The sequence below is a fragment of the Glossina fuscipes genome, unplaced genomic scaffold, assembly GCF_014805625.2.
Source record: "Glossina fuscipes isolate IAEA_lab_2018 unplaced genomic scaffold, Yale_Gfus_2 180, whole genome shotgun sequence".
Taxonomy (NCBI): Eukaryota; Metazoa; Arthropoda; class Insecta; order Diptera; family Glossinidae; genus Glossina; species Glossina fuscipes.
Window position 1 is genome coordinate 634,899 of NW_023998523.1, and position 26,493 is coordinate 661,391.

General features: G+C 32.1%; 1 protein-coding gene across 4 annotated transcripts in view; it reads left to right on the forward strand.

Moving 5' to 3' along the window:
* Window positions 1-26,493, forward strand: part of LOC119641829 — a 209,699-nt gene that overhangs the window by 135,796 nt on the left and 47,410 nt on the right. Inside the window, exon 1 of one of the 4 annotated variants that reach the window (XM_038040698.1) lies at window positions 2,556-2,693. The exons of the other annotated variants lie outside the window; for them this stretch is intronic. The gene's annotated coding sequence lies outside the window, so the exon portion shown is untranslated. Of the gene's footprint in view, window positions 1-2,555; window positions 2,694-26,493 lie in introns of those variants that run through there. 4 annotated transcript variants of the gene reach the window in all.

Genomic DNA, 26,493 nt, shown 5'->3' on the forward strand with positions numbered 1-26,493 from the left:
ATTTATCCACAGCACTTTTAAGGAACATTAACGCAACTTGCATCGGTGCCACATGAATAGCTCGCATACTTCGTTATGAGGATAAGCACAAAAGTTTGTCATTGCAAGGGCGTAATCTGGAATCATAATATATATATATATATATATACATATCTCAACAGATTTATACTTAGTTGACCGTAGAGAATTGTTTTCGAATAAGTTTACACTATGAGACACCTGCCATACACAACGACACAAACAAGTATAACTAAAGCAAAGCGAAATGGACAAAAAGTAAATTCAAAAAGGGCCTGCAAAAGTAACAAGAATATCCAGACCACGAATTAAAGTCCAGATCTGAAATGCATTTCCTTAACATTCTTATGTAATTATTGACAGTTGCCGTTAAAATGACTAACATATTGATTATCTTTTCTTTTTTTTTTTTTTTGTGTTATAAAATAATACGAAATCTACATAGATATAGACATGATATTTTGGACTGCAGAGTCAGTCGAGTATTTTTTGCAAATACCAACAAAATGTACTACCAAGAGTGTAGCATAGAGGTTGTCCACAAGGCATAACACTAAATCTACTATGAATGATAATTTGCTCACTGTGTTGCAAAGAACGTTGCTACGTCTAATAAGCACATAACACAATCTATAATAAAAATTGAAAAAACTGTAATAGGCCACTAGAACTAAATATAGCAGGTTTTGTACAAAAGATGCGATCGGTCATAATTCAAAAAGAAAAAAACACTATCATGACTAAGAGAGCAATTGGATGGGAGTAAAGATCTTTTAAAGTACTTTTGTGGCTCGAATACTAATTCCCTCCTCATCCTCTTATATTATATTTAAACGTTCAACCGCTAAGAGAATATTGGTTACAAAATTTCATTGATAAGCCGAGATAGCTCGAGACAGGCTTCATGAAGAATATATCAACAAAATATCCATTTCAAATAATTTGTCAATTACCAATTAATTTTATGCATAGCATAGATAAAAAGTGAACTTTTCAATATATTTAAGCGCAATGGCTATTGTATTACCTTTTTTGAAAACTCCATGCCTGCAAAAACGATTTCCCCTAATTGTCAAATTTGACAATAATAAGTGAACTTAAGCAGGCTAAAAATGCCACTCTTAAGATAAACATTAGCAGATTAAGTGGCGCTCTTAAGGGTAGCCACAAACAATGCAGTATATGTGCTGAGCTTTGAAAGAAAGCAAATGCAAAAGCAGTGTACTCTTTAAGCCAGATCATCTGGATGCATGTAAAGCAAGAGTTTGGTTTGTATGAGGATTTTATACCATTCCTCTGAAACAATTGCGTTGTTACTCTTGAGTTGAAATTAGTATTTGAGTGCTTTTCACTTACCCACATGTTGTGCTGTGTTTATCTCCTCAAGTAAATAAGAATAAGAAAAAAAAAAAAAGCCAAGTTTGTGAATGAATGAATAGAAATGAAAAAAAAAAAAAAACACGAAGAAGAAGAAGACGAAGAAGAAAAAAAAAATACGAGTTGTGTATGGAGTGTAATGGTAGTAAATGTAAATTCTTTAAGCCACAATTGTTTGCTGTTATATGTAAGCAATTGTGCGAACTTTGATGATCGTTGATGGCGTTTGTTGTTGTTATTGTTGTTATTGTTGTTATCGTTGTTATTTCTGTTGCCGCTATTGCCAATTTTGTTGGCGCGTATGAGAGTCGGAGTATGAGTTTGCCGTTTTCTTCTGGGCTTTCTTCTTAATCAGCATTTGTGTGTTCGGGCTTAATGTTGAGTTAGTTTAGTTGGTTAGTTAGTGGTTTGGTTTGGCATTCATAAGCATTGCCATTGCCAATGTGCTAGCACAGACAACGCGCATCATCTATATTAGCAATAGCGAGCATTTAAACGACCTAAGAAAGGCATTTGCAGCAACAAACAGTAGACGAATAGCGGCATTCATCTCACAATATTGTGTCAACGCGCAATACAAGCGAAGCTTTCGTGCAGATTCTTAAACTGCTTTCGTGTGTTCGCATGTAAAGAAATAGAAAAGAAAAGAAAAGAAAAGAAAGGCAAGAGGAAACGTAAGACAAAGATCGCGCGAGTAAGACAACATTTTTTCGGTTGTTTGTTAGCTCAAAGCCTCCGATCTTATATAACGAAATATAAGTAAGAAGAATGCTTTAGTTATACGGTCACCTTTCTACGGTCAAGTTCGTTTTTTTCTACATAAACTATTAAAAAAAAAAAGAAGAAGTTTAAAAAATCTGAACTCGTTTCATAAACCGAATTGACAAGAACTTTACAAAAACCTAACAAAAACATATATAATATATATATAAAAATAAATTTTTCATTGAAAAAAAAAAAAAAAACAAAAAAACTAGATCTCTCGACCCTTATAAAAAATTAAACAATTATAATAATTCAAAAAAATAAACAATTATGATATTTAAAAAAATATATATAAAGAAATTTTTATAATTTTTAAAGATAAAAAATAATAATTAATTAAAATTATTTTAAAAAAATAAAAAATTGTAATTGTTGTATAAATGCAATTGTGCTGAACGGATTTATTTTAAAGATTATATTTGGTGGTAAAATTTTTTAAGCAAAAAAAAATTTTTTTAAATCTAAATCAACATCTTAGAAACTGGATTATTAATCCATCACAACAATCGGGCGTACGAAGAGATAAAACAAAAGTGAGTTTTTAATCAATATTTGTTTAATTTTAAATTTTAATTACAGCAGAGTTATCTCTAAAAAGAGTTATAAAAAACATATCAAACACATGATGAATTTCGTGCATTTTTCGCATGATAAATTTCCGAAAGGATTCAATTTCGTGCGTTTCGGTTCCTCTGTCCGTTGTCAATTGAATAATGTTTCCAAAAATTACAAGGTAACCCATAGATCTCGAGCTGACCTGTTCGTACTGAATTTAAATAGATAGCCATAATCCGTTATAGCCGAAGCTTCTGAAAGAGACACTTCTTCTGCATTTAACTGAAATATCTGTTAGAGGCGCCTATACGCACAGGATTAAATTTCATCATGGGCAGGGTCATCAAATCACTGTTTGGGAAACACTGCAACAGTTTTTGTCCTTTGTAAAAAGAAAAAAAAAAAAAAAAACAAATCTAGGGAATTTTAGAAACTACAAATATTTTTAAAATTAAATTCATTTTAAAAATTTCCCACAAGCATTATGTTATTCTCCTCACTGCACAAAAGAAATCTAAGCATAGGCAACGAGATGAGTTAACTGCGAAGCTTGAAACTATTGCGTGACCCTTACACACTGTTGAACTATCAATTTTCTCACTCGTTAAATATTTTTTTTTAAAAACAAATAATTTAATAACGTAATTTAAAACAATAGTAATAAAAAGAAATTAAGTTAAAAAAGTGAAATAACAAAAAATAAAGTGAATAAAATATAATATATATAACACGTATTATATATTTTCCATAGCAAGTAAAAGAAAAGGCAGGAAAAAAATTATATTTAGCTTAGATTAAAGCAAAACAGATCCTCCTTTTCCTTCTTCTTCTTTCTACTTATTTTACATGAAGTCTAAGATAGCACATATAACTTACTCTGAGAGCAAGCAACGCGTAACACAATCTATCTATTAATCGAAGAGTACACGTAATAATAAAAATTATATTTAATTAAATTATTAATTATCGAAAAAATCGATCTTTCCAATCCAGGGAAGGGAGGAAAGAAAAATTTTCAAATAAAGTTGAAGGTTTCAAGTCCTAACACCCGTAGTCAAAAGACAGAGACCAACTGACAGACAAAACTGAAACTTTTCTGTTAGTTAAAGTTTATCAAGCACATCTATATCTTACAATATCTCTGATGTACATAAATATTTCTGATCTAAATCTGCTTTCGATATATCAAAGAAACATCGTATCCAGATGGCATAGTAAAAAAAATTCGATTTATTAGTTATATCGATATAAAAGAATATATAGTAAAACAACATAGATACACCTATACCGTACCTTACGCGGCAGAGAGACTTCTCATGAATACGTATGAAGTGAAACGAAATTGACATTTTCCTTTTCTTCTTTCCAAAGTTTATAAACCGTGCAAGACTGAGGATGTCTGGGATGAGGACTGTATAAAGCGTGGAATAGGTGTAAAATATAAAAGAACATCAAATATCTTCAATTAGTTGTTAACGTCATAAAATTAATGTGAAGAGATGAATGTAATGAAATAAAAACAGCTCCTGTTAATTAGGATTCAAATCTCAAGCCTGCGAGAGCTTACTTTTCTTGTAGTTATAGTACGTGCTCTGTCGGTTAACGCGTAACAATTACCAAATGGATACACATTCATTAGGCTGCGACAAACACTTCCACCAACTCTTTCTCTTTCTCTACTTCTTTCTAACCGTCACCACATTACATGAACAGAGAGCATCACCTCTGATTAATTTGCCATATTGAAAAAAAAAGGATTAGGAAGAAAACTTCATTTACTTCTGAGAGAGAATTCAATATTCATCCTTTAAATACATAGCAATTCCGATCTTCTTCTCGATTACGAGCTTTTAAGATCTGTTTTTTTCAAGTTCGAGTTTTTCCACCTACACAATGCTGATTCTAATAATTGTACCGAGTCTTGGAACAGTAGGCTTTATAATTTTAAGTCGATATTTGGATAATGTATTAAAAATAAAAATCTTTTTCATAAAGTTATGCCCGCTTAGGTATTTTGAGCGACCTTGGAAAATTATTTTAACAGAAAAATTCTATAGTAAGATATTAGACCTGGTTTTCTTCATAGGGAATTTCTGCAGTTTTGCTTACATTTTCCTGCATTTCTCATCTACAGGAGTTACAATAATTGTCAGATAGGGAGACGCACATTTATACGAATCGATGTAACCAAACCGTGTTAGACTTTATATCAATTTACGTATTTCCTTAATAAAATTATGTGACGCTTGCTTGTTAGATATGAGCTTAAGGGTGTTAGAATTAGTATATCTTTTACTTTACATCCATTCCAAAATAATATTAAATCTTTTAATGAATATGTCATAAGTTGTTTAAAAGAATTAAATAAGAGCTCAATACTTTCTTTAGTTTTTTTGTTGTATAAAGTAAGGAAACACAAGATCTTACTTCTTTTTAAAATTGAAAATATTACAAAGATAATCTTTACAACTCTTTTAAAAAATCATTCGTCCACAACTTGCTCATTTTTTGTGTATCTTACTTCAATCCGTTTAAGAAATAAAGATAGTTGAGTCGTATTACGTGAGAAAACTACAAAATTAACTTTAATACTTAATGGGTTTTTTATTAAAAAGGAAAACAAAAACAAAAACTATATAATGTAAAACGAGAAAAAGTAATAAATGTATTTTTTTTTTATTTTTTACTTTTTTTTTGAAAAAGCAAGAAATCAAAAGAAGTGATTTCATTACTCTTAATTAATAAATTTTAGGATCAAAGAAAAATTTGGTAAAAATCTTTAAAAAAATTTTAGAAAGTAAAAGCTTCATTAGTTTAGTATTTAGTTTAGAATATTTTAAGAAACACACGTGGGTTTGCAAGTTTTTCGCTTTTTTTTTTTTTCTTTTGCTTAGTTGATCAAAAAACGTCGTCCATATTTGCCAAACATACAAAAAGATTTATATTTGGAAATTTATTTATTCATTTAATTATTTTTTTTTTAGTTACAATAATTTATATAATCACTTTTCAAAACAAGACGTTATATGGTGACTGGTCGAATATAATGCGATCTGAATCATTCTTAATAGCGTTCATCCTTGTATAAATATGATGTCGATATATCAAGTTTCATAAAAATATCTCAAGACACACAGACAAATTTGGATCGAAGTGAAAAGTGATTCGATGAACCGATCAGTAATCGATCAAAAGGCGGGTCAATCTCAAGTCCGGATCTGTATGCTATATACAGTTGTACAAACATTGTTTGTGGCCCTTTTACCAAGTGTGGGGTGGGATATACAAACGGCATAATAATCTATTATTATTATTATTATTGTTAATATTATTAATTTAACCAGAGAGAGAATTAAATTCTAAGAATAAAATTTTAAGGAATTAGAAAGCTCTACCGCGCTTGTGATTTGAAGCCACGGCCATGAGTTATTATTCGAGACCCTTTGCCTAGTCGGCCATTCATTATTCTTCTGTTTTAATTATAATCTCGCAATTATTTGACAACAATTCCCGGTCACTTGTCGATACACGTTAGCACGTTCATTCCCCTATAGAGCCAGTAAGTGAACTAAAGCAACAACTTAACTTGACTTTGTCGCATGATTCATTAGTTGTCACTTTACGGCTATTAAGATTTCAAAATGTCATCCAGAATTTTGAAGTGTGCCGCTCTACATTTTGTTCCGCCCATTATTGTTGGTTTGAATTTAATTAGATCGGAAAACCCTTTGTATTATTACGAAACTTCAATGATTGAATGAAAAATTTTTTTTGAAAAACACTGCCGCATGCTTGCACGATGCGAAAATGTGAAGAACCACAATAGGTGGCTTTTCTTTATTCTTTTTTTTTTTTTTTTTGATAAAAATGTCATAGGGAAAACTTTATAAATTTAGTTAAGGGACTTTTCTGTTTTGCATAATCATCGAACAAATTTATGATTCAATGAGATTTCTTCCTTGCTTTCTACTTATTCGGGAAAACTTAGTCAACTTTTGAAAATTCTTTTGTGTCATTTCCTGCTTACGTTCATAATAAGTGTAATCAATATGAGATGAAAACTTTTATAAGCTCTTCAGGAAGAACGAAAACATTAGTCTGGGGTTAAAGAAGAGGAAAAGTGTTTCATTTATCTATGCGCAAAAATAAAGCAATAAAAATATAAACGATTATGTGTCGAGAATATTTATTAATTGCTCTCTTTTTCCCTCTCACAACCACTAAATTAATATCGATCGAATATTAAGTTGCAAATGTCTTGGAAATAGAATACAAATAATATTTTCATTTCGATTAATTCGATTACTATTTTGAAACATAATTGCGCAATAAATTGCTGTATATTTCAAGCACTTTCCAACTTCTTTGTAAAAACTTTTATATAAGAAATTGTATTTTAGCTTCTTTTTCAGTTATGTCAGGGCATCTTAAGGGCAAAAAGAACATTTATTTGTAGTTATGTATAAAAGTTATTTTTTTTTTTTTTTCTGTATTTTTTTAAATTACATTACCGCCTAAAGGGAAGAAAAGAACTTCTTGTCCCAGATAATTGAAGATTCATCTAATGGAAGAAAAACAGAAAAAGTTTCGCGTAGACGTAAATGTGATTACTTTAAAACGAGAATTATTGTTAGAAATTTTTCATCTGAACCGGTTTCGATTAACGCTATAATTTTGCATCATCAACAACTAGACATTTTTCAAATTATCATTTATAGTGAATTTTTATAACTTTTTCTTTTCTTTTTACGATATTAGAAAGTTAATAATAAAATAAAAATATTAAATGTATTTTTAATATTAATTTTATAACTAGACAAGGCAATACATAGTTACCAAGGTCACAGAAAAATTTTATTTATGCGCATTTTATCCAATAAGCGTTTACAACTTTTTACCGATAATCATGCTTTTTTTTTATCTAAATTGTATTTGTTTTATTAGAAATTGCATCTGCAAGCAGCGTTTTGAACAACGCAACCAACGAGATAATAAATGTTAAACACCTACACATTACATAATTGTGTTAGAGCACAAGATTAATTAGCGCATTGTATTGAGCATAAGACAAAAAGACAAAAAATAAAAATAAAAAAAAATAAGAGAAAAAACAGTTTTTAGCTTAAAGGCTTTTAAGTAGGAAATGAAATGGCTTTTACTGCTGAGCTGAGCTACAGCACATTCCTTGACCGTTTACCATTTCTTTTAACTTTTCTTTGTAAAAAGAAGTTGTAAAAAGTGAGGTATGATTATTTATTTTCTTTTTCGGTAGGTAATTAAAGTAATTGCATGTAATGTTAAAGCATAACTTGGTAATGATAATAATCATAATTTTTTATAAAACAAAAAAAAAAAAACATTATATGAAAGTGTTTAGCATTTGTTGTAAATTTTAAAAATTTAAAATAATTATCAAAGCAAAAAAAAGCACACAAGTTTTCCATTGGGTCTTCCAGCAACAGGTGTTATATATAATAAATTTTGTAACATTTCTTCTTCGATCGCTGAACTTGATACGATATATGCCGATGAAGATTATTTTTTACAGAGCAGTCCCACTTGCCGCACAGTTCAAGAATATAGCTCTACGGCGCGGAAATACTTAGGTTGGCATCCTTTGTTGAAAGGTTTCACACATAAGATGGCAGAAAAAATATCAATAAAGAAGAGACTGAAATTTTCAAATTTTCTTAATTAAAATCAAATTATTTTTTTGTTTTTTTTTCAAAAAATATAGGTTTATATATAGGTAGATTTACAAACAACCCCTTCGCCTTCTTTCCTTATCCCTTAAACGAAAAAGCAGTCCATTTGAAAATCTTTTTAAAACAGACATGGGTAGAAAAATAAACCCATTCTTTAATTTTTCTTACCATTTTTCTCGAGTTTAGCTGGAGAACTCGCACAAACACTCAATAAGTCCAAGTTATCCAAATTTATTCTTTGTATGAAAACCTGAAATTCATTTAATTGATTTAATTGCCGCAATTCGCTGGAAGACGAGTATTCGAGGATATTGTGTTCAGCATATAACAATAGTAATATTCGCACAATCATTCTTAAATGGATAAATAAGCAAAGGCACATCTAAGAATAGTTTCCATAACATTGCGAACAGTTTTTCTTAACTCAGCAGCATTTCTGCTCACAATCCGCGATTTACATTGGTTCTGCTCTATTTACCTAATCTAATAACAAGATCTTCATATGGCAGCCTGAAGTAAGCAGCAAAATTTATCGAAAATACTCGGTTTTTGCAAAAGGAACTCCCTTAACACAACTGATAAAAACGTTAATATATAAAGTAATGAATAACAATAAAAGGATTTCTTAGCAGCTTCTTAAATAAACTCAAGCCATAAAATCTACATTGGAAACCTGCTACTTGATCATTTTCAACTGCTTCGCTTAACAACGAATTATTTTATCCACATTCATGTCACTTGAAATTCAGTTAAAACCCACTGTTCCAATCACTAAGCTCAATGATGTCTATTATTTCAAGTAATCGATATAAGTTTGCATACAACGTAGATAGTCTTTTTAAAAGCATTGTTTCACGACCGTAGTTAACTCGATAATGTTTTTACTTAAATTCACTTAAATGGAAATGCTGCTATTATCTATAGGAAAGTCTACAGTCTCCCTGCTTCCAGTTAACTATTTTGATTTTTCCGTTCTTTCTTTGCTTTCGCTTTGCGCAAGTTTATTACTCTCCTTTGCTTGCTACATTCAAATCTGCGGTCTTTCTTCTACGGTCCAATTGTTCTTTTAATGTTTTGGTTTTTTTTTTTTTTTTTTATTTCTTTAAACCTTTGTTCTATATCATGCTTCATGTCTTGCCTCCGCTCTCTTATAGAGAAAATTTTATTGGAATCTATATTTTCTGATAACTGCCGTCTTTCAGTTTATACCGAACTATTCTTTTTGATTTCTTTAAAACTCGAAATGTTCTATTGATGAATTCGGACTGAACGCCTTCTCCCTGCCTATTATTGTGATTTTTTGTTAAAATCTCTACATAGTCTCAGTATTTAATTCAGCAATCGTTTTGATTACATTTAATTATTAATTCGTTCTAAAGTTGCTGTTTGTACCTCACATCACGGGCGGGTATATCACGAGGATATGCAGATGTGCGCATGTGTGCAACATGTCGAAAAACTTGAGACAGACTCACGTTTTAGTGTAACGATCGGCTCAGAAACACTTTTGAATTTGATTTGTGCGTGTCTGTCCGTCTGCCCGTCTGGGTTTCTTGTCTTTACTCTATAAACCACAATTTGTGAGATGTCGAGATGAAAGGACGAAACCTATTGAAAGTGGCTCGGATTGTGCCACTATTTCAAATACTCTCTGCATAAAGCTTTCTTTTGAAAAGCCTTTATTATAACTATAGAGTTGTGTACGATATTTAACAGTGAGTCGCGTCCGCTATATTGCTTCCGTTTGTTTAAATTTTTCGCTTCGTAGTCCGCTCTTCCTACTTGTTTCACTTACAGAAAATGCAGCTTAAAAAAGATTTCCTCCAAGTACGTGCAGTCGTAACTTTATTAGTTTATTGGATGCAAAATTTCCAATAGGAAAATGTCTAAATTTACAGTGACATTTCCAGTGTTTTTCGTGACATCAGAATCTTATTTGATAGCAATATTTTAATTGAAAAATCTTACTGCGACTACTGCTCCGAAATATCAAAATTGATACAACGTCGCATACACTATGACCAGGTACATATAGTCTTCTCTTATGACTAGTGACCTGATCACAAAACCAGAAATCGGCTGGCGAAAGTCATGAGCACTAAGGGCTTTGGTATCAAACTGCAAAAAAAAAAAGCAAACCGATTGAGAAAGTTAATAAATTTTATAATTTTTATGTAAACATGCATAAATATTGAGATTCAACAATAGATTAAAACAATTACCGAAAAATAATTTAATTTTTTTATATATATATATTTTTTTTTTTTTGTTTATTGTAAAATCGTCTCTTATTATAGTCATTATTGATTTAGTTTCTATATGATTGCAGTAATTATTATAAAGTTTTTCCTTCTCAATTTTCTATTTTATTTATTTATTTTTTTTTTTTGCTAAGTTTAAATTTTTCTTGTGCCAAAGTCTGGGATAATCTTCTTCTTTGACTGACTTTCTTTTCATTGAATTCGAATCAATGCAAAGCTGCTAATATTTGCTTTTTTCCTACAGTGTTTTTTTTTTTTTGTTTTTTCTGTTCCTCGCTATTTCGCACTATGGCTATGACACGATGACAAGTTCAACCTTTCGCTCATACTAGGATTTCTTATTTTTGCTATATTTGTCTTTTCTTTTTTTTTTTTTTTTTTTCGATGGCACACAATTATTTACTTGCGTTTATTTCTTTTGACCGTCTTTCTGTCTGTCATACATTGCAATTGACATGATCTCAAGTGCGCTATATTAACAGGTTTCTAGTCTTTTTTTTTCCTTCTTTTTTTGTAGAATCGCTGTTGCCGTTGATTTGTGTGCGGGTTTTTATTATTGGTAAATTTTTAACGATTTTCATGAAGCGATTTTCTCACAACAGCAAAACTATAAATACAGTTAAGCCGTCAATGAAATGTTGACAGTTTTAAAGAAGCAGTGGAAGAAAGAAAATGAAAAAGAAGAAAAAGAAGAAGAAGTAGAAATTCTATATATTTTCAATTTGAATGATGATTGACAAATTTGTACGTCAACGGTGTTACTTGGACATATAACATTGATTGGTGCGTTTAGGGAGCTTAACGGCTGATATGAAAAAAGAAGAAACAAACCTGAAGTCGATCTCATTTGATAGATAACAATATATCGAATTTTTCGTTAAATTGTATGAAACATATCTTGGAGACAGATTTGCAACCAAAGTCAATTACATAAACGAAACGTCTACATACATTCCATGATAGACCTTCTCTTGCCCACAGGCGATACCATATCTGGTACTACAGTCTTGAAAAAGGCTCTCTCGCTTGCAGGATTGTCTTGCAAGCTGGAGTGGATCGGAAATTGTTCGTAAATGTGCGTACGAGATTAGTCAATCAAAGCAGGTGTAGACCTTAAAATATATACGGACTCCATAAGTGTCTTACTTAATCTGGCCCATGACCTTTTGTCCGCCTGTACATGATTAAAACTCTTTCGAAGGCTGATATATCGAACATTGTGCCGATCTGAGTCTTACCACTTAAACTGTTGGTTTAATTCCATAAAGCAAGCTTTGAAATGGGGTTTGTCGTGCTAGCTGGGGGGCGCCGGAAATTACCGATACATTTGCGCGGATTCGTTTGATTAAACAATCAAAGCAGGTGCAGATCTTAAAACACATAGAGACTCCATGAGTGTCTTACTAAATTTGGCCAATGACCGTTTGTCCGTCTGTACGGGATTAAAAGTCCTTTGAAGGACTGACCGCTCAAACTGTCTACAAAACAATTTTGAAATGAGCATAAGTTGCCTACGAAAATGCTTAAAATGCTAAAAGTAGACTCAAAACTTTAAACAAACAATTTGAATAACTTTTAATCTCTTTCACATATATCGGGAATCTATTGCCATATATGAGCCCGAGTTTGATATATGGGTTTGAAGTAGTAAACCGGCACCAATTAAGAACAAAATTTTGGGATGATTATATGCTTGCTTTAGGAGGTGTTGGATACTTTTTTTAATTTCTTCTTCCCTTTCTTTTTTTTTTTTTTTGGTCTTTCCTTCTTCTTACATGTAATAATGAATGTATTAGTGAAGATTCTTGCATTTTAACAACCCAATAATTTTTTCTTATGGGTACTTAATACGAAACTTATTTCTGATTACAAAATGCTTTCTCAGATAATTACCTTTATATACATATATAATATATATGTATACATTTATATATATATTTTAAGCTTTATTTTCTTGATTGTATGTTTTGATATCAAATTTATTTAATACTTAAGGCAAAATAAATGCAAAAATCTTCTTAAATTACCGGTTGGTTGATCATTTTTGTGCTTCTTACTCCTCAAGAATTCAACCAATTAGTGTATAACAAGTGAAAAATTTTCTCCACGCAAAAGAAACATAAAAGAAAATGAAAAAAAAAAAGAAAAAACGTAGACTCGTTTTTGGAAGCTGGCTGGCACACAGGTTAAGGATGTGCTACGCATGCGTTTGATGCGCATAAAAAGCAAAAACTTTGCATGAAGTGCAAAAAGGTTAAACACATCTGTAATTCACATGAACGCAACAAAAAAATAACACGATCTATAATAAAAAGCAACAACAATATAAGCAACATTAACATATGAGTTGAGCGGGCATACTTAAACATGCTTTCAAATTAAAGCAACATAAATATCAGAGGAAAAAAGAATGTGAAAAATTGCCATCATTTCAACGGAGAAAACACTTCTTTTAAGAAGAGGGCAGCAATTTGAAGGTAGTGCTGGTCGGAAGAAATGTTTATGAGAGGGGGAATCCGTTCAATACTCTGAAAAGGAAAAAGTCACTAGGTGGGAGTGGATATGTAAGTCAACTTATTGGTAGCATTTGGCCACAATTACTCCCACACACATACAATCCGCACCTCAAAATTAGTACCTTACTAACGCTATGGAAAAAAAAAGTAACGCTAGTTGTGGTCTAAAAAGGGTGTAGGGCCGCTATAGACCTATTTGTTTTGCGGGCAATCCGGGCAAACTTTTGACAAGGTTGCTGCCAAATAAATTAGACAAAGAGCTCTACATTATTATGACGGTTTGTCTGAATTCCAAATTGACTTTGATCAAAAGATCATTTACTATGAGTGCTGTTGGGATAGGGTAGTTAGAAGCGAGCAAAACAGTAAGGATGTAAAAGAAATCTGTTCTGTCATAGCACATAATAGAAGAAATATAAGGAAATTTTTCTCCCTATTTATGCTATAAGCATAGGCGCAAATGTTGAGCATTTTATAATAAAATTATTCCAATTAGAGCAAATCAAGGTCCTTTCTTACATAGAGCTCTTTGGCAGATGTATTTTTCCAATAGATTCTCTTCACTGCTATATGATATATAAAAGTTTCAAAAAAAAAAAAAAAAACGCCGATGAGCGTAACCAAATTTCCTACAGTAGTATGTTCAAAAAGTAGAAGAAATTTTTTAATTTAGTAATAATAACTTCTCTTAGATGCTAGCAATACCATGCCCATTAGCAAAAAAAAAAAAAAAGATCTTGCATTTTACATCCGAAGAGACATTCGTCTCATTTTTTGAAGACCCGATTGTAAGAAGAAACTATGTGAGTTGCTATGTGCGTGCGTAAAATTCATCCTTAGTTGTTCGCTCTTACTTTTTATATAATTATTCTGCTAAATTTATATGTAACTAACATGTTATATATTATTCAACTATCTGAAGAACTATAAGTTTTCAATTTATTTTTCTCTCTAACTTGACAATATCGTAAATTTTATTGAAAAAAGAAGAGAAAAAAAAGGAAGAATTTTATTTTTCTAAAACATTTTTATGATACAATTTGAAAAACTATGCCATGACAACTAGATTTTCTATTGATATTTCTTCATTTCCTTTTCCTTTTGATATAAACAATAAAATTTTATTATTGAAGTATTTTTCAATGTAAAGAACATTTTTCAACTTAAACTCAAGTTTCTTTATTTTAAATTCTGGTTTTCTATATACATAAATGTGGGAAGAGAACAAAACATAATCAAAGTATTACCTCATACATACCTCGTACATACGAATGTAAGACAGACAAATTGTCAAGCACAAGCTCTAACAATAATTAATAAACATTTAAGACAATTAAATGTCCACGAATAATGTGTAGCATCAAAACGAGCAGCTAGTAAAGCGAGGCTACTCCTCATCGTTACATTTTTATATACAACGTGAAGAAGGAGATCACAAACATTGCGCGAACGATATAGCAGCCGGCCGTTATATACATAAAAGAAAAGAACAAAAATAGAAAAACCAAATCAAATTATGTGGTTAGCATTCAATCACGTGCCACAAGCATTTCCTGTAAAATGTCTTTTCATAAAATATCCACATCATCATCAAAGTATATGAGCAAGACAAACTCGCTCGCTGCGTTAAATGTAATAGAATGTCTGTAAAGCAGTCAATATTTACCGACTTAAGCAATGTTGAACAAATTCACTGACATTAAATTTGAAAAGTTTCAACAAACATACGTTTTTATGTTTTATTCTATTTTGACAATGATATTAGTCTGCTAAACTTACATCGTACGCTTTGAGTTTCATATATATGTATATATGTAATAAAAGTAACATCACAGCAATAGTAACATCAATTGGAAAGGCGAGGCAAGAAAAAGAAATAAATAAATAACCGTAATAACTAACAAGTACAACGATTGCGTAATGCCATGTCTAATACGGATCTTAGATGTTTGCTACTTTAAATTAAACCTCACTGACCGAAAACTGATGGAACTAATCTGGTCTTAGGGTTCTTCTATATCCATTTGATATGATTTTAGTTTGATTCAATATTGGAAACACCAGTACCTTCCAGCTATCGCGAATAAAATGTTTGAAATAATGTTTGTGTCTACTGAGGCGTTGAGGGCCTAGTTTTGGTTAAGTCTGTCCTATGGCTATTTGGATATCAGCGAAGATTGCATGATCTCTCTATATGACTGTCAATGTTCAGCTGCCCTATCGCCAATGGGCAAAGGATGCGATGCACAGATGAGTCGACAGATGTTGGTCAAGTTTCCTATATATGATTAGCGTGGTATTCTGATTGCGGTCCCTTCTTGCTGCACATTTCAGATTTAGACTCATCCTTATGCTAATAGAAATTCTTTGTAATTTTCGTCTTTTCCAAAGTGTTACAATCACGATTATTGCAAACGCGGTTCCATATGTCGCGAACTTGTTTTTTGTTTTTCTTATTTTGTGCAAATAGGTACCAGATATTTCTTAGTTGCGACCTTGCAGAATCTATAAGCGAATGGATAAGCCGAAGCCTTGCGTCGATTCAAAAGAGCAACTTAATTAAAATACTTTCCGAGACCGGGGTATGCGTTTTTCACACTGCTGCTAGCGGAATGAAAAAACTAATATACCTTTGCGTTATTCGTGTAAACGTTATGAAGAAAAAGCAATGTTGATGTTTTAAGGAAAAACCAGTAAACCCAACAACAATGTGAATTGCAATATAAGCGTATGCTGCTCTAAAGCAATTAAAGCCATTAAAAAGCAACTCGCTCAGAACTCTAATAATTTGATGAATGGATACACACCCTAATGGAAGTATTTGTATAACAACTAAAAGAGTTATAAGCAACTAACTGCTTGCAGCAATCAAGCAAAAAGAAAAGAAAAAAAAAAGAGAAAATAGTTACCGTTTAGTCTTTCTGCTGCCTACTAAACTAAGTTTTGCTTAATTTAAGTTAAACAGTTAATCCGCATAAGTCTATGTAATCTTGTAAGGTTGACTTAAGGTTACTTGAAATTTTCTGTTTTTTTTTTTTCTTTAATTTACACGCTTCTTACACTTATGTACATGTCAGATTTTTTGAATTTTTTAATTCGTTATTATCAAAAATTTATATCGATTGAAATGTCCGTCCCTACATATAAACTCTCTATAGCATCTTCAGGTAGCCAACACGAAGTAAATTCTATTCAAAACAGGAAAACACACACTGCACCATTTCGATACTTTAGCAAGTTCAACACAAAGGCTTTTCGAATATGATTCTACTCATCATACCCTACACCAATTATGACACAGGATATATTAAATTTGTGCGGACGTATATAACGCGCCGAAGCACTTAAGATAGACTCGCTTTTCATTATGCCGATCAATTGAGAATCATTTTCTAAATCCATTCAAGTCCGTCTGTCCCGTTGTAAATCGTTAACAGGCAGTTTGGTGTAGAAAGGAACCCTACAAAATCTGGGCGACTTGTAACTATATTTGGATCCCGCCCTATAGAAGAATTTGCACTAAAATTTCTGTTTTTCATGGCAGAAAAGTCCAAGTTTTAATATTTTATGATAAAAATTGATTCACAATAGTAGTGTAATATAAAAATCAACTATGCTGAATTTTGAATAGGTACCGCAATTTTGGACCTCTGGGCAAAGTCATTCTTGTGGAAAGTAAGCCTTTAGTTGCAAAGAAGTCGAATTTTTAATGTACAGTTCCATATTAGTTCATATAAAAGCAAGGTGTAATTTTGTATATATTGTGCTAGACAATATTGTGTAGGGTACTTAATAATCAATAGACAAAAATGTTTTCACTTGTTTTCATATATAATAAAAAGTTGGAACTCAAAGATGGATCGACAAACCACAAATATTGAGGAAAAGCAGTCGGTACATAACGTAATTCTGAATCGATTGACATTGTAAAAAGTGAACCCCTTGTAAGCCTATCCACATATATACGCGCAAACTTAGCCACAAGTAGTGCAGGTAACGACTGTATCTACATATCATAGATATGATGTATGCTTGCTTGTATTCTGATCGGCCACATCTATTGGTGAAAGTGATGAAGTCATACAAAATACCAATGCGCACAGGGGTTAAATCCGGTGATTTTGACATTTCTCTACATAAACTAGCAGTTTTTGCTTTAGTATAATTGAGGTTTTTAATGTGTATAGACGGTAATCGTGGAACGCATGGAACATATGTGGTGAGATCAGAAAGGTGTAGTGTATCACGCGGCGTTGAAACCGAATAAAACTTTTAATGCAGATGTCTGCCGACGTCAATTGAACAAATTGCAAAAAAGATCAGCAATAGCGGTTAACCTACACAAAATCATCCGCTTGCACAACAACGTTGCAAGAGTTGCCAAGGATACACTGTTGCAGCTCATATAGGAAGTTCTGCCGCAGATGTAGCGTCTTCTGATTACCAATTGTTCAGATCTCTGCAGGATTGCCTGGCTGGATCGCAGCCTAACTAATATCGTTCTTTCGACGCCGTATTGTCACGTTGCCAGAGAGATGAGAAAAGTTGTAGAAAATGATGGAAAATCTTTTTTTTAATATATTTCTTTTGATCAAAATACATTCAATACATAAAAATGTGAGCGCCGGATACTGTAGCACAGTTAGCCGTATGTACATATAGGACATTAAGCAAATGTACTCGTCTTGCGGCGAATTTTGGACATGCTCCACCTTAATAGAGCGTTTCGATGTACACACAAAACTTTCTTGCTTGACTTGATGAGGTTCGCGGCATATACTTCTGGGCTTAAGAAACGGACTTAAAAAATCAATCAATTCTTCGACAGTTGATTAATAGAGAAACTCATTATAAACATATATAAATGAGCTTCCAAAAAGCAATCATCATATGTGCATTCATATATATTTCATTGCATGAATTAAATGCATATTAAACTCACGTACATATATATATTTGCTTGCGTTTATAAATTTGAAAAAAGAAAAAAAACAAAAAAAAAAACAAATACTCATCTCCAATAATCACATAATGATATGCATATGAGGTGGTAAAAGCATTACCTTTTAGAGTATAACTCGATACATACATACAGTGCACACATATCAAAACAATAGAAATAATAAATTTTTATAGCGAAAGATTTTCAATAAATGATAAAAATGAGACAAAAACAAAAAAAAAAAAAAAAAAAAATCAAGACATAATTTAATTTTACTGTTTTACCAGAAATTGTGTTTGCTTTTTATTTTATTTTATTTTCTATATTGGCAGCAGCATAGCACACACAACACAAGATTTGAGAGAAATTTCTTCAGTAATATATATGAAAGGAAAGAAAAGTCTTTTACTTTGCACATCTTCTGGTAAAGACAGTAAATAACCGAGATCATCTTGCACACAGGCTGCTATTAATGTGATTCTGTCCCCACATATCTGCTTATATATATATATTTATATATATATATATATATATGTATAAGAAAAGTGGTCAAACTACGGTCAAATGACAAAGTAAAATATGCATAGACACACAAATCTATACTCAATACACAGGTAAATAAACTACTTTAATAAGAATACCTATACGAGTTTGTGTGTGTGTTTGTGTGTGTGCGTATATATATATATATATAAGTAAATGTATTTATTGCTTAAGTCATTTGACAGGCTTGGCTATTTTAATAAATGCAAACCTGATGAAAATGATTTTTCTTTCTTTTGGTTTTTTTTTTTTTTTTTGCAGCAGCAGCAGCAGCAGCCTTCTAATATAAAAATATTTATATATTTAGACAGCAAGAAAATCATACTTGTTGAATTAAGAAATGCGTAAAATATGGATAAGATACTGTTTTCACATATATTGTCTCAGGGAAAAAGTGAAAGAAAGAAACGCAAAAGCTTGAATTTCTTTTTATTGTCGCTAAAGCGAAAAATATTCTTATTTAGCCGCGAAATGTTTCTTCTAATTAAAGACATTGCAACTACAATTTAGGCTTGTATTAAAAACGCCAGCAACTTTTTTCTTTTTTTTTTTACCCACCATAGAAGAATAAGAGCATGCTTGTGTCACTATTTCGTTTGCAACGCATACAGAGCAATTTCATAAAATGCATTCTCTTATCAGTACAAGTCGCTCAGCCAATTGAACTCTGCCTTTCTAGCCGTATACAATGTCTGACTCACCTGTGGTGTCATACATATATATCTCGTCCCCGCATTCGTACTGTTCGCGTGGCCCTTGCGTTTGTATGTCCGTTTTAGTGTTTCCTTCGTATATGCTATTCACTCGGGCGTTTCATTTGTAAATTCGCTCAAGTTGTTCTTCCTTCCGTGTTGTTTCTTGGCTATCCATCCAGTCTGCGGGTCTGCTCATGAAGCGTATGGGTAGTAGCTTTTACTCTAAAATCTGAGGTCATTTGCCAGATGTTAGTCTGTATCGACGTCCTTTTCAAATATTTGTCATAATTGGCTATCACTCCTGCTTAACCATTGATGCTGTCCATGTTGTGCTGTTGTTTAAATAATTGGCCGGGATGAAAAGAAAAGGGGCTTTGCTTTAATCAGACAGACAGACATAGGGACGTAAAATATAAGAAAAGAAAATAATTATTTTCAGTCAGTTGCTGCAACTCACAATAGCCCATAAACGCAAGGTCATAACACTCCCACACCAAAAAATTCTATACTATTTTAAATAGCTGCCTAAGATAGGTAGAGGATATCAAAGATTCGCTCTAAGACGAATCTTACTTTCTCACTGCATAATTTTCTCTTGTCAGCTTTTAACTTTTCTGTAGACTAACATAGTGTGAGATAACAATACTCTAAGTTGATGAGCTGTGCAAATGAATAAACATTTATTAGTAATTATCGCAACAGTATAACAACATCAACAGCAGTAATAGCAGCAGCAGCAGCTGCAGCAGCAGCAGCATGAAAAACAACCACAACAACCTTAACAGTGGGTAACATAAAAATGCATTAACAGGAAAAGCAAACACGCAGAGTCTGCAACACCATAACAAAAGTGTGCAATTATAATAACACCAGATAAAAATTTTACTAAGAATTAGGTCAGTTGGCTAATGATGTCTTCTATTAAAAAAAAAAAAAAAAAAAAAAAAGAAGAGAAAACTATAATAAGAAAAATACTGATAAAGGAGAACAAATTCATATAAACGGAAGTTCTTAGCAAAATTACCAGGAAAAACGTTAAGAAAACATACGTATGTTTTTATTAACTAACCGGCACTAACGAGACACCTTTCTCAGAGAACAGTATCATCTTAATCAAGCCAACAACCTTAAGACAAGGAAAAAGATGAAAGAACGGGAAAGAACAATTGTTTCGAGATATGCTAATGATACGATTTTAGGGTTCAAAGCCGTTTAAACTTTTGAATTGTGGGCATTAGGCTCTACACTCGACTCGCGTTATAAGACTGACGGCAAGAAAAAATGATAAAATATTTTGCACTGTTATTCTATCTACATGCCATGCCCCTTATCGATAGTCTAGACCTTTGGAATTTTGCTGCCGAGCTGGCCATTTTCACTCGAAATCTGTCAAAATTTGATAATTAAAAGCGAATTGAAAAGTTTCCTTCAAGACTGTCAGGAATTTTCAGTTATTTAAAAATCTTCTTATATAAAAGAGGTAAGCTAACTGACACCGACATACAAACACAAAATTTTTGCTCTTCCCATAAAGTTTTACAAAAAAAAAACACTTGATTAAAAGAGAAATAGTTTAAAAGGAAGCATCGACCTTTAAAATGCTTTGAAATAGCAAATCTATCAAAACTTGTGCCGCTAAAGCCTTCATTATTGTTAATGGAGCAAAATAACAAGGTAACCTCTCCCTATCTAAAACCTTCAATTTACGCACATAAAAAAAGAAAACAAAAAACGAAAGAAAATTAGCTTTAAGGTAAAAGAGTTTCGTTAGTAGTAGTAGTAGTAGCAGGCACAAGTAATGTTTATTGTATTATTGAAAAAAAGGATATATATATATATATCTTATATATAGATACACAATGAGATCGTTTTCTATGCGAATTACTTTTATGAGGTCTTTCAGTTCGAAAAGTGCAGGTTTTATTCGAAAAATGCATGGAACAAATATGCGTAAGTGGGAAGCAATTGCAACTAAATCCTGTTCTTTAAATACGCCAAACATTACGAAGAAATGTTATATGCACGGGTAACGCACCTTTACACTGTAAGTTCTATAATGGTCAGCAAGAGCACGTTCTTGCAAAGACGAGATTTTTTTTCTTTTGTTTTTCAACATATTTGCTTACCGTTAAGTTGTTGTTCATACAATTTCTAACTAGTAATGCTTACTATAAGTATAAGTGCATAAGCTGCATATAGCGTTAATGGGGCAGCAACTATAGTGTGGATTAAGGATTATATACACTTCACCCGCAATGCTTAAACAAACAAAACACTACAAGTCGTAGAACATAGTTTCACTTTATTAATACGCGCTTTTAATATGCAAAGTAATAGAAAAAAATTAGAACAGATTTTTTTAATTTCAACGACAAGCTCTGCCATACGATAAATAATTGAAAGAAAGAGCGAAGCTTCATTCACTTCATAACGCACATATTTTAAATCTTATATTTATACAGCTTGAAGGCATTTTGTGGATAAATAACGAGTGGCGAGTATGCTTCGCACAGCACGACTTGGATTTTCCAATTTACACAGTAAACGCGATACTAATTTTACTACACATTCCAGTTAGGCGGCAGTGTACGCAGAAATATTGATACAATTTGCACAAAATTGCACTAAAACGGCTTCTTCTTCTTCTTCTTCTTCGTCTGCTTATTCTTGAGAAGGAAAGCATTATTTATGTTTGATTTGTTTCAATAAAATACATTAAACAAGTAAAAAGACCTAATACCAATTAATACAGGTATGCATATAACGACTTTCCAGAGTAAGGCGTTACATGGGAAGTGGTCCCATCTGAATTATTTCCAGCATCGTTCGTCCTTGGGCCAAACACACAGCAATGCATCAAATTTTGCAGGTCGAAAACAAAACAATTAAGAAAATTATATTTAGTTGTAACCGACGTTTTTATACCCATCACTGCTACCTTAAAAAGGCCAAAAGAAAGAGGAAAGACACTAATGTTAGTAAATTACTCTATAATATTGGATGGGCGCGACTGATTTTTTTCTATTTTCGGAATAAAAGTGGAAATTTAGCAAAAAGTCACGAAAATGAGTTCTCAGTGTTTGTGCGGGTGTCGTAGACCTGTCTTTTCACCAGTTGGAGTCATTTTCAAATTCTTTCCCAAATTTCTAGCCGATATCATCACTTTTGCTCACGGCAAACTGTTTCGGACAGTTGTTACACAGTTGGGCCAAGACGAGCGGACGGACATGCTTAGCTGCATTCCGAATCTGCTACCGACCAGAATTTATACATCTTATGAGTGTTGTGAAGTTTGTCTCTCCTACGAAAAAACGAATTTTTTATAAGTTTCTCAGGCTACGTGGCACAGTGGGCCTGTCCTTTCACCGATTTGAGTCATTTTCAATATCAACCTGCATGCGAGAATTTCTAAAGTTTTTGCCAAGTTTGAAGACGACAGTTTCATATTTGCAGCCGAGGGATAACAGATATTACATAAACCGACAAACGGACATGCTTCGATTACGTTTGAATTGGTTCAGAATTTAATGTCGATCAACGTTATCCTCCAATCATGGGTACAAAAACACAGCTTTCCGGCAAACAGACAAATTTAAATCAAATCTAAAACTTATTCTAAATCGATGGGTACAATAAAAGGCCTTCTGCATCTTGCATACATCCGTAATAACTAAATGTCTTCTTGCACCACAAGTAGTGTAGGGTATGGAAAATGAAAAATAATACGTTTCTTTTAGAGGGAAAGATTATTGCGAGACCAAACACCCAACTCGATCTCATATAAAAAAAATTTCGGTACATATGAACCACACTCTGGTGCTCTTCGAAAGCAATAAATTTAATATCTTCGTCAAAAGCTTTAAACTGAAAGTAAAGAAGGTAAAATGACTCATGAGACTCATCAGTCTGATCGAAAATAAAAAGTTTTAATGGAATCTCTGGCTATCATTGGAAAGTCTTACAAATAGGATAACTAAATTGATAGATTCTTATAATAAATATTCTATGCTGATGAGGGATAATTTTTAAAGATTATTTTTTTTTTTCTGTCAATTCACTGATAATATTGCAAAAAAGTGAAAAAAAATGATTTCTTCTTTCAATTTTTTTGTTTTTTTTTTTTTTTTTTCGTCAAAACTATAGAAAGTTTTTTTGCGTCTAGGGATGGAGAAGAAGAAAGAGTTTGATTTAAAATTTGGCAAGAAAAATAAAAACTGGCAATAACTATATGGTAGTTGGATGGTAGTAAAACGTTTATCTTAATTCAAGCGAACAATGAATGACATGAATGCCAACAGTTTTGTGCAAATAAAATAAAACTGAAATATCTCAAAAGTGTATATAATAAAACCGGCATCGAAAGAAAGCAATAAAACAAAAAAACAAAAAAAAACCAAGAAGAAAAGATCCTTGATTGTGTATAGAAATTATGTGCATATGCATGCATGCATGCATGATACGGTAGGGTGTAAATGCTGTTTGCGCTACAATACTGTATATGTTGGGGGATTATGTATCTCTTTACTTGCTTAGTCATTCGGGCATATTTGCACGCATACAATGGTAAATACATATACCCCGTATATATATTGTATATATGTATATACATGCTAAAATATTCACACAATTTTTGCTTTGTAACATTTGTTGTTTGCAGAAAATGCAATTTCAATAGAAATGTTGCTTGAAATGTGGAAATTTTTGGTCAGTTTTTTGTTTGGCTTTTGCAACCAAAGAGTTACGGTGCGATGGTAGTAAGTGTAGGAGAGTCTTTTTCTTTTGCGAATTTGTTGTTTTAACAATTTATGTGTTTTGATTTTATTTTTAACAATAGCTGCTTCGTTAATGTATGTGAGAAAGATTTTTGTATATAAATACCGGACTGTGAGCGCTGTTCAAGGTGTTGTTACCAATTTGGCAACGACTTTGAGGTCAATGTTTGTTGAATGTTTTCATTTTCATTACAAAAGAAATATCTCACAAGAAATGTTTGCATTTTACCTAAAGCTCTTCTTTTCTTCTCATTTCAATTGCGCTATTATTGCATGGACGGTAATCATTTTAAAAGAAAAAAAAGTGGTCGTAACATGCCTTCAGATGCATGCATTTTATTTTATTTAAAAAAAAAAAAAAAAAAAAAAAAAAAAATAAGAGAATAATACGAACCACACTGAGGCTGGTGTTGGTAGATAAAAATTTCACTTGGAATATTTGAACGGATGTCTTGCTGTCATCTAATAACACTTATGTTTGATTTTTAATGTTTTTTTTTTTCATTTTCTATAATTCTTTCTTTTTTTCTTTTTTTTTTTTTAATAAAACAAACATTGGCTTATGTATGTATGTATGTATTTTGCGTTAAAGAGAAACTTCTTCCCGGGACTTCATAAGATGTTTAGTTCTTTCTTAATTACTACCAACAAGCTACGATAATAATTATAGAGATATAGTGACATGTTCAAAAAATTTTTTTCCACTCATAAAACCTCCTCCGATAAAAACTACGAGGGTTGTTTAGCGGGCAAAACGCATTATTGTCCACGCTATCCGATTTTGATATCAGCAGTCCTCCTCTCCGCCATTCCAAAACGTAGACACATATTGCTCACTAATTTTTTCTTATTTATCTTTGGACCATACCCCTTTCCCTTGCTGACATGCCGACGAATGGCTGGTCAAATAAGCAAAACAAAAAAAAAAAAAAAAAATGCTAACTTGGATTTTTTTATTGCGAGAAAAATTTCACTTCGGTGAACACTTCTAAGTGATGGTTTTTGTGCCATTTTCAAGCCAGATTCAATACCAAATTTGTTTATTTGTTCTAATAACGTACCGCTACTAAAGTGACGCTATATATTTTCTTCAATGGAGGAACTTCTCAAAGCATGTAATTTCCGTGGCAGTAGACATCAAAGCTGCGTCCGACTTGGCAAAGCTAAGATATAATCCTTTTTAAGCTCTAGCACTAGGCTTATAGATATGTAGTTATAGCCATCACAAACAGTTTACTGCCACATAGTTCCAATAGCTGAGAAGAGCGACTATTAACTCGGTGTCACGACAGCAGATATAATGAGTGCTGAGGTCGGTAAAGGCATGTCACTTACCGATTGGGCGTACACCTACTATGCTGCGGCTACTCACCATGTCCCTCTGTTCCCCTCTCTCCTGGCCACTCTCTGAGGTCTAACACATGTAGGTAACTGTTACCTGGCAAAAAGTTGCTTACCCGATAAGCTCGCGTGACAGTAACTTAAAAACAGTAACCAAAAAGAAAAGTTGAAGAAAAGTTCGAAACAAATTTTCAAAAACGATCGTCACACATGTACACATATAAATAATAAATCCGAGAACAAACAAAAGTTAATCATGTGAGTCTTCCAACCAATTTGCTTCTTTTTGTTTTCTTTTTTTTTTTTTTTTTTGTGAATAAGGGATACAACGTTACAGTCATTTTAAAAGGGCTTAATAAGGGTCAATTATCTTTAGTAAACAACTAGAGAGAAGTTTTTAGATACGTAAGAAAGAAAAGATTTACGCTGAATTCATCACACACACAAGCCACAGTATGTTTTTAAGCCATAAATTAAATTCCAACTTATCGATCGTTTGCCATGTAATTCCGAATCGTCAGTTAATGATGATTCCTTGTCATTGTCCTATCCTTGTTCGAATGTTGCTTTTTGTTCGTTTGTCGTAACAAAACACATCAAACAATCCTCGTAGAAAGAGAATCGATGAGTCAACATAGTCAAGTTGTCTCACTTGTTTTCAAAGTCAACTTAAAATATATATAGTTATTCGTAATTTTTTTTTGTATTTGCATACATACCTTGCATACGTTTGCTTTAAAGAAACGATCGAGAAAGTTATATTTGGTATGGATATGTGTGTTTGCATTTGTTTGCTTGAGTTAGTGTCGGTATCTAACACGCCATTAACGTGATAAGTGGCCAATCAAGTTTGTTGTTTAAGTCTTTTGTTTTGTAAACCCACAGTTTTTTTTTTTTTTTTTTTTTAATATCATTCGAAAATGAAAACGAAAATTGCTTCTTGTTGTTTTTGTAAAATGAACTTCTTTTTTTTTTGTCTTCTTCTTCTTCCTCTTCTTCTTAT